At 42.2% G+C, this 10,162-nt stretch overlaps 1 protein-coding gene across 1 annotated transcript in view; it reads left to right on the top strand.

The window, feature by feature from the left end:
- Positions 1–220: 220 nt before the first annotated feature.
- The window catches only part of LOC139283491 (plasma membrane calcium-transporting ATPase 1-like), an 81,426-nt gene continuing 71,484 nt past the window's right edge, over positions 221–10,162 (top strand). Inside the window, exon 1 of the mRNA XM_070903516.1 lies at positions 221–422. The gene's annotated coding sequence lies outside the window, so the exon portion shown is untranslated. The remainder of the gene's footprint in view (positions 423–10,162) is intronic.

Below are 10,162 nucleotides of genomic sequence, written 5' to 3'. Positions count from 1 at the left end.
CTCTCCAACACAAACACACCACCAGTCCTCATTTACTGGATCTGCTCTTTGTTATCAGAGCCTTTCCCTCCTCTGCTTTTATTTCAGGAGAGAGAGAAGGGGGGTTTGTTTCTTCCTTTAAACGGATTGATTTCTGACTGATTCTGGATCTGGTTTGTTCTCCTTCCTCGGGGCTGCAGCTGCAGGACCAGAGCCCGTTGCCTCCACGAATGTAATCATTAGAAACAGGTTTAAACGCCGGAACAAAGGGACGCTGAAGACCTTTTCCCCACACCCGGTCTGTCAATCATTTCTCACCACTGCAGTTGTCAAGTTGGAGCCGTGCTGGGAAATGGACAAACCCCTCTAAACTGAAGACGCTGCTCTGCACTCACCAACAACCACAGGACGTGATTTGGACGAGGATCTCCCCTCGAGTGGAGGTAACGTCAATTCTCTTGTGTTATTCAAACTTTATTCGCCACAAGTCCGATTTCTTTCAATTCACTTGTGGCTGAAGGACGAGAAACATACCGTCGTTTGTCTGCCGGTGGCCGTTAAAGTGATTTTTTAAAACGTGTTTTAAGGAGTCTGTCGTGTCCCCGGTTGTCCGCACTGCTTAGCATCCGGGTAACCTTCACAACTGCTGTTTCTTTACCTTGACACCCACTTATTAGCAACTACAGGCGAATTTGGGATTTTCCACAGGTGTGAACGCACAACTACACAGTTCAGAGAAATTATGATCTCTATTTCGTTGTATTTTCCGCGGGGTTAATCTCAACAGTGTCTCATAAACTCCCGAGACACGTCTTCTACCCGTTTCTCCCCGTCAAACGTCCCGACAGTTAGCTAGGTTACAGCCCCGATACGTGCCTTCCTCTCGTCTGCAGTCAACGCTGTCAAGTCTCCATTCAAAAATGTGGAGGTTAAACGCCAACTTACATCGCTTTTCCACTGATCACAATGTCTGTTAAAACAAACACAGTGGTATTGTACGATCGTTTAGAAAGGAACACACCTGTAATAGATCGAATAACACTTCATTTTGATAAAATATCAACTTTTAGACTTGGTACGCAGTGCTCGCTCGTTTCTGTCGCCTGCCGCTGTGTATTTTCCAGACAGGGGACCGTGACTGCGTATCAGTTGGTAAAGTTACCATTTTAGTACAATAAGATGTTTGTACGTGTAGTGGAGGCATGCCGAATTGAAGAGCTGTTTCCAGTGATTCCGGATAGTTTTTTAAAAGACACATAAAATCCTCACATCCACTATCTAACGAGGAAATGCAATTTAATAGTCAGATTGTGAATGGCGCTGTTGTGACGGGTTTTTCCCGGGAGACAGTACGGCACGTATCGGCTGTTGCAGAGGCTGCGAGGCAGGAATCAGACCGCCTGCGGATGTCTCCGAGTGTCTGGAAACAGTTTGCTCACAGTCTCTGCCTGCAATGTTTTGTTTTCCGAGTGATATTTCCCCTGGTAACCAAAAGACCCCTTTGTCATCAGTAAATTACACGGTCTGTGGCAACTTGATTAAAAGAAAAAACAGGCTTTTTTCCTCTCAGCGAACACTGGTTGCTGCGGTTGTTGCTCCTGTTTTGATATTAAATGTGTGTTTCTGGTGTCACCGTGGAGTCCTCGCGCTGCTGTCATGAATGCGGCGCCTCCAGGGTGAGCTTGTTCGGCTTGTTGGAGTGGTTTGCCCACATTTAGCACTCGCATTGTAAACAGTACTTCTGCATTTCAGGCTGTCATAATGACGGGCGCCAGTGGACGAGGGTGGGGGAAAAAAAATCGTTACCGAGGTCGTTTTATTTTAATTAACGGGCGTTCAAGCTCGCGATGAACCGTCCTTACGTCATCTGCTAAGATGGGCGGATGAGCACCAGTAGCAGCTCTGCTTCTTTTTCCTCCTCTCCTCTCATTTCATCCCCCCCTTCCCTTCCTCCTCCTCCTCCTCCTCCCCTCTCTATCTGGGTGTGTCCTGCCTTATTGCGTTAGGAAGGAGGGGGGATCCCGCATCTTGGCTCATGGTGACTCCTCCTTAGCTTGTGACCTCCAAACGAGGGCATTGCTCCTTCCTTCTTCCTCTGCTGCTAAATTCACCAAACAGAGCAGCTCTTTGCAAAGAAAATCAGTAGCAAAGGAAAACTTTGATGTGCGTTTACAGAATTAGGTTGAATTTCTGGTGATTTGGAGGGGAGAGACTGTTTACTGCATCCTAAAGGGAAAAATGGCTACTTTTGATAAAATGGGCTTGTTTTCACCAGTCGGTCTTTTGTTAACAAAACGTGTTCATATTAATTTGAATTTAAGGGAGAAAGCACATAATTAGTGATACACTGATCTGATGCACCAGATCAATATGGGTGTTGAGACCTAACAGATCCACATAACAAAACAACTTCATAAACCTTGTCGAGCGATAGAGTTATGGCAACGTTTGTGCACACCACAGAATCTTATTGACAGGCGTATTGGATCAAAAACTCCCACTTGATTAATACGTTTTCAGTCCTCAGACCTTCATCAGGTAGAATATTAGGGATGGATTTTGATAGTCAGCACAAGTGATTAACAATGATGTGTGGCAGTCTGTGTGTTTCTTCACAGGACAATATACTCAAATCTGAAAATGACAAGTTCAGGGTTTCCCCAATTAAATGTTTCAGTTGAGGTGGTCTACCACCCAGATGCTGATGCATCTTGTCAGGTGATGTTATTAGTTAATAGATTAACAATAGCTTCACTATATATAATGGCATTTCCTGTGAGAAATGGCACCTCTGCTCTTTTTCCCTGAAGGTTGACGTGGTAATTTGTAATAAATGTATATTTATTTTTTATGAAGTTAGCAGAGGTGGTCTTTGCTTTAGGCGAGGTGGCCTACACCTGCTATAACTAGAGCTGAAATCAATTAATTAATTGAATAATTGATGGACAGAAAGATTATTGGTAACTATTTTAATGATCAGTTAGTTGTAATTTTTCAAGACAAATTGCCAATTCCAGCTGCTGTTCTCTGTTTTATATCAATGTAAACCTCTTTGGGTTTTGGGCTGTTGTCACCTCGGGCTCTGATTAAACTGTAATGGACATTTTCACTATTTCCGGACATTTTATAGACAAGTAATTAATCAATGAATTGAGAAAATATCCAGATGAATTGATTGAAAATGATTGTTAGTTTCGGTCCTAGCTATAAAACTAGAATTGTACTTCTGCTGAGATAAACGTCTTTGCGAACCTACGCAGACACGCTGGCGTATCCTGATTTCTTCTGTGTTTCCTTTACATTGTGGTTTGCCAAATGAAGTATCACATTTCATTGGTAGTAGCTTAACACTGATTGAGGAAAAACAACAACATGCTGAAACTTGAAATTATTAGAGATTGAAATCAGTATTAGTGTTAAAAAGAGAAAGGGTGAGTATGACATGACTCATCAGGCCTTTATTAGCGACCAGCCTTTATTTGTTTGTGCTGTTAATTGAGATTATTTGAAAACTGGCTTTAATATGACAATTCATAGCGTATATGTCCCTGTGACAGAGTGGTGCCCTGTCCAGGTGTTCCCCGTTGTGAGCTGGGGTCTGCTGCATCCCTCCGACAGGATAATGGAAAGGTATAGATAATAGATGGACGCAGCTAGCCGAGATCCAAAGCAAACACAAAGTAGTTACCTTTCATTACATGCTGCTGAAGTTATCCTCATTAATAATGCCTGAAAGTAATGCAGCTTTCACTCAGTGATGAATACTATCTCTCCAACCTCGACATGGAGCTTCCTGCCAGCGGAGGACACGCAGCCAGGTTCACCTGCAGACAGATGAGCGCCCTGTTTGTGTCTGAAGCTGCTGCTGAGCTCCTGACGACCACAGGAAGAGACGGGCGCTGACTCAGTGTGTCTGTCCTCTTAAAGTCCCGCAGGAGGTTCAGACTCCTTCAGCTGCAACAAGAAGAATAGATTTGATATTTCACTTAAGTATTGAGTTTTTAATGACATTGAACAGACAAAAGCTGAAAATCTTTGTTTTAAACTCTGTACCAACACTGTAAGTGTCTGGTATATTTAAATGACTTAAATTATGGATTGATTATTAAAACTGCAGGTGAAACCCTTGCCTGAAGTTTCTTTGACAATCTCCAGATGGAGACATGTTTCTGCATCGAGTCTTAAGGTAAGATGTTGGACAGCTGGACTCCTTTTGTGATTGAGATCAGACAGAGAGTTGAATTAAAGAAAAGCCATGTTGAAATCTGTAGTGGTGTGTGAGCTCCTGGTGTCCTTTCTTTTTATTTGACTTTTTAAATTGATCCGTCTGATTTGTCTGTTCTGTGTGGATGAACAAATTGCCCCCCCCCCCCCCCCCCCCCATGGAGCATTAACAGAGACTTCTGTTGTATTAACGTTGTATCTCAGCCTGCCTTGTGTTTGTCATCGTAAAGCAGGGATTTTCCTACATTTCCCAGAAGGCCTTTTAACAAACAGACAGAAAAGAGGAGATGCTGAATGTCTCACTGGTTGTTGAAATGTCCAATCAGCCCATCGTGGATGTGTTTGTGTTTTACCTGTTGTTCATCAATGTGATGTGTGGCTGCAGTGAACTGTGGGCGTCCGAGGCTGTTGTCTTTGAAGAAACTGGTCTCTGCGTTTCCTATTCTGTCTGATGGTTTTCTCCCTGTGTGTAAGATGTTGGTTTCAAAATGGCGGCTCTGTAAAAAGCCCCTCGCTCTGTGATTCTAAATCCATTTGGAGTTATTAAATTATATGTACAGGCTGCTCATTGTACTGATTCTGGTCTATAGGGTTCATTGTGACTGCATTTCTGAAAATCCAGTAATTCCTTCCTCTAGACCAAAAACAATATCTCTGAAATGTCAGTGACTGTGTATTGTGCTCCACGTCCCCGAAGTACACAACAACGTCACATTCGGGGCGTAACCACGAGCTGTTCCTCTGCCGGTTTGACTTTAAAACAAGAGGACGGCCTTCCGATGTATATCCGAGCATTAACGCAGCTTTCTTTCTGCATGTGGCCTTCGCTGGAAGAGGGTTTGAAGGGGCGAACACCTCAGACCAAACCTGCTACACTGACAAGGAGGCCGCAAAACAAGGGTGTCCCTGTGATCTCAGTGACTCAGACCTTCAGACCCCGATGGAGTCTAAACCATCTGGGACTTGATTTACAGATTGAAGTGATCTTTGTCACCCAGAGGCAGAACAGTTTCCTCCCTCACTGCTGAACTCTGAACTGACAGTTTATGACTGTTTACACTGTTGAGTGATGACGGCCTTCTGAGTATAATACTAACATATCTTTATCTGTTTACTCTGCTTTATGCACTTTATTTGAACGTGTCTTTTATTGCACTCAGGTTTTATGTTTTTTTTGCCTGGATGCTTTTATGACATTTTGTCAGTTTTTATACTCGGCCTGAAGAAACAATATTTCTTTTAAATTATTTTTTTTTTACGGTTGAAAAGACAAACTTGAACTTGAAACTTGTTAACTGTGAGTGAACGCTGTCTTTGACTCCTGCATGTTGAGAAATCGTCCCATTATAAGAATCAGATGTGATATAACACAGATGACTGTCTTACAATATTTATTAATTACAGAACACCTGTATGAGGGGTGGGCACTTTCGATAAAAGCCTTTATCACGTACTGTATATGTGTAACTTTATTACATAAAGTCAAATTAGATTGATGGACTGTGATGACAGTTTTTCTCTATTTTCTGGCATTTCATACACCAAATGACCAATCAGAAAGAAAATAACTGGCTTATTAATTGATAATCATTAGTTACAGCCCTAATATTTATATATTTGGTGGTTCCACTTTCCAGTCAATCCAATATTATCATTTGGATAATTGGAGACATTAAAGGGATTGACACCTTGGTATGAATGGTATGGCAAAGTCTCACGGTATATATACATATATATATATCACTACAGTATTGTTCACAACTGAGACCTAATGAACCGGCCGTTATGCCGGTGTGGACGGAGGTTTTTAAAATTCAGTGAAATGGTGAAACCCCTCTGCAGACGGAATCCCTGCCTGTGAACCAGATCCAGCAGCACACCCTTTGTCTCTTATGTAAGTCCACATCAATTATTAATGGTTCAGTCCTATATTTAAGATATGGAAGCTCTCTGCTCAGCAGAGCCTCAGTGTTTGTGGTCATAATAGAGCTGTTAGCCTTTATCATTATTTTATAACCCTGCTGGCAGGGAAGGGTTCACCCCACTGAAACTGAGAACTGATGAATGACCGTGTGTAATTTTTTATTTATTTATCTATTTGTAAATTTAACCTTTAACCGTTAACTTAAAGCTGAAAATAAAAATCTCTCTTTGATGAAATGCAACAACTCAGAATTTGTGAGTATGTTTGCTATTGTTTTAGACTCAGGCCATTGTTTGAATAGCGGCAAACAGCGAACCATGGCCATGGAAAATACTTGTTCATGATTGGCTGGTGTCTTTTCTGGTCTACATGGGGACAGAAGTTTAACCAGCGTTTTCAAAATGGCTCAATTTTTTCATTTCAGTAATATGGTGATTATATTATTGCTTCAGCCCATCTCACGTGCACCAGCAGAACACATGCAAATTTAAGGCCCGTTCAGTGCTGTATGTTAAAGTGCAGGTAACCATAGCAACAGAAGTGATGCTTCAGGCTCCCTTAGCAGTGAGCTGACTGGTGAAACTAATCTAACCGTGGATTGAACTGACTACAAACACACTTTAAAAACATGGATGAGGATTTAACCACAGGCGACTGTTGTCCCTCTGGTCAGTGGACGTGGTAGAAGTGACAATAATGGATCCCGGGTGTCCATGTAGAGACCCTAATGGATCCCATCGTGGTGTAGTATTCCTCCTCACTGGACATGACTGTCTTACATGGAGACCCCCCCTCCTGCTGTGGGTTCACTCTGCACCTGCTTGTTGGAAATATCCACACAGATGACGTGGAGGCGTCAGCAGGATTGATGATTGTAACTGGACCATCTGAGAGGGTTTGTGTGTGGGTGGGTGTGTGTGTGTGTGTGATTGGCAGGTGTTTAGTGGGAGTTTGTGTGTGTGTGTGTGTGTGTGTGTGTGTGTGTGATAGCTAGACAGGAAGGTTTTAGCAGAAGGATGAACGTTCAACAACAGCATTTTTAAAAAGGATGAACTCAAGTTAATCAAAACTACCTGGTTGTGGTATTTGTGAGTTGATGAGCTTTTTATCAGATCTGCTCATCAAATGTAATTAGGTTCATCTTTCATCATTTGCAGGTAACTAATGTTATAAATAAGTAAAATATAGATCTGTAATCACCTTTTGTTGGCTGAGTAAACAGACACATTCATTAGTTTTTATTGTTTATTTATCTATGGCCTAATTAATGGTGACAACCTGTAGCTCCAATGATTCACAACTACGAAGCTGTAAATTGATATCATGTGCTTAAAAGTTTAACTGAATATTATAGGAAACACTCGCAGTCCTAGAGTGAAGTTTCTTTTTGATAGCAGGCGCCGGCTGCTCAGGGTGTGTTAACCGGACAACAGTCAAAAGTTTGACGTTACAGAATAATTGTTAATTACATACTGATATAATCTGCTGCCGCTGACGGGGAGTGCGATGGTCAGCACTGGCTAAAAATGAGAAGCCGCTTCCTGTTTTGTACATTTGCTCTTTGCTGATATAAGGTTTGATAAGAAATTAACGTCAGAGCTTAACGAATCCGGATATGTTGGGAACTGAATCCAAAATGAAACCGGCTATCAGAAGCCAACCCTTTAAGTATGATGTATTTTCACTAACTGCCAACAGTTCCCGACCCATCACTCACACAAATACATGACTCAGTCGAGCTAAAATGTTTTATTTTAGTGGGATGAACCATAATTACTGGACTGGACTGTGGGCTGATTGGTTGTTTGAGTGTATATGCAGATGTCATTGGTGTTTGTAGACATTCTTAGTCTCATTATTTAGGATTTAGACTTTTTGAAAATTATACGATTAAACTTGGCCTGCCTGTAGTTTGCCAACCACATTTGGATAGCTATGGCTGAAATAACCTTTTCTTCTTATTATTATTATTATCATCAACCACACAAGATATATTTGTTAACAGATGAAACCTTCATTGCACAACATGAGACTACAATCTTGCGTTAAATATTAAAATTATACAGAAAATTAGGATTTTGGCTCTCGTGAGGTTATTGTCGCCCACATCTGCATGACATCAGAGCAAATCTAATCAGCATGCATTGTGCTGATCGCAGGCCTGGCTCATCCGAACAAACCCTTCCCAGGAAGATGACATCACCAGTACCAAAGCTCTGATTGGTCAGTTGTTTTTCCATCCAGGGAAACAGTCAAAGAGCACGACATCAGACCTCTTTGAATCAACGGAAAAATCAGAGATGTGGACTATGAGTCAGAGGCGTAAAACCAGGCTGCTGTTCACCATCCCCACGTGTGGTTTTCTTAGGTAAGTCGACACCACCAGCATGTGCTGTTTGTGGAAACCACACCCATGTGACACGAACTGGTCAGGTCCTGAGGTGAGAACATGAACATGAAGCCCAAACAGAAAAGCTCTTAGCATCAATTAATCTTCAATAACAAACCAAACATAAAAAAAAAACGTGATGCTGCAGACAGATGTAATAAGAGTGCTGTCGCTTCCTGGTTTCATGCATCCTGCCATCTGCAGTCTTATAAATGTCTCAATCTGTGTTCGCTCTATTATCATTTATCGTTATATATTGATGATCTGAAATCCTGAAGGAGGATTTCTGGATTTTGTGTCTGTTTTTAAGTCATTTTTCCCTCTCTGTGCTCTAACTTTAGCTTTTCTCACCTCATGAAGGTGAAGGTGCTGCTGTGGCACGTTCAAGTGTGTGTGTGTGTGTGTGTGTGTGTGTGTGTGTGTGTGTGTGTGTGTGTGTGTGTGTGTGTGTGTGTGTGTGTGTGTGTGTGTGTGTGTGTGTGTGTGTGTGTGTGTGTGTGTGTGTGTGTGTGTGTGTGTGTGTGTGTGTGTGTGTGTGTGTCTTAATCCTGATGAAGCCGTTGGTGCAGAGAGGTGTTGAAGCTTGTTGTGAATGTGATGAGCTGCAGTCAGCCGAGCTGTGTGCGTGATGCTGTGTACTTACAGACATAGGTGTGTGTGTGGGAATGTTACATGTGAGTGTATTTGCTGCTCTGTGGGTCGTAACAGTGTTGATGTGCGTCAACAGTTCCTATGAGGATCAATAATTATCAGTTAGCTGAGCTTAATCAGCTGATATTCATGGTTATTTTGATGTCATGATATCGATATTGTTCAGAAAGCAGCAGTGGCAATAAGAGAGAGGGAGACACAGCTGCTGTCATGTTTACATCAGAAGCAATGGAGGCTGGAGCGGCCACCGCTCGCTGTCTGGAAGTTTATTAATGTTCAACTTCATACATTTGATATGAAGCAGACTGCAGTAAACGGAGTCAGGTCCAGTACTGAGCTGCTGTGTAATTTAGACCGGTGTTCGTGCAGATTCTGTAGTCCACTGTGTATCTGTGTGTGTGTGTGTGTGTGTGTATTTAATGCTGGCAGCTTACTTGGCATCCCTCTGCAGCATGTTAACAACTGATAAAGATGAGAGAATAAAGAGGGGGATGCTGCAGGAGAGGGAGTGTGTTTCAGAGAGCCGAGAGGTTTTTCACCAACAGGCTGCCAGAACTGAAACACACAGCACAGAGCTGCAAGTGAACTGACTCAGTTAGTGGTTCATTATTTCATCGCTGTCTAAACTTATATTTTCAGAAGCCCAGCATCCTAAATCGGTTCCAGTCTACATCCAATTCTGTGTGTTTGAGTGTGGTTGCATTTAATGTTGGGTTTGTAGGATCACTCCTGACCATTGAAGACTGAGCGTATTGTCTCAAAGTTAGTTTATCAGTGATCCAATCAGGAGATGATGGTGAGACATCTCATCACAAACTGCATATACAGGTGTGGTCATACTCTGTGGTCCAAATGTCCACGTAGGAGAAGAAGAAGAATTGTAAACAAATGAGACAGGTAGAGGGTATTTTTACTTCTTTCATCACAAAGCTGCAGGACCAGGTTCCACTCAGACTCTGGAGTCTTTCAGTCTCAGGTGTATTCATCTATTATAG

This window comes from Enoplosus armatus, chromosome 3, assembly GCF_043641665.1.
Source record: "Enoplosus armatus isolate fEnoArm2 chromosome 3, fEnoArm2.hap1, whole genome shotgun sequence".
NCBI classification, from domain to species: domain Eukaryota; kingdom Metazoa; phylum Chordata; class Actinopteri; order Centrarchiformes; family Enoplosidae; genus Enoplosus; species Enoplosus armatus.
This window is presented reverse-complemented; position numbering and strand designations above follow the sequence as displayed.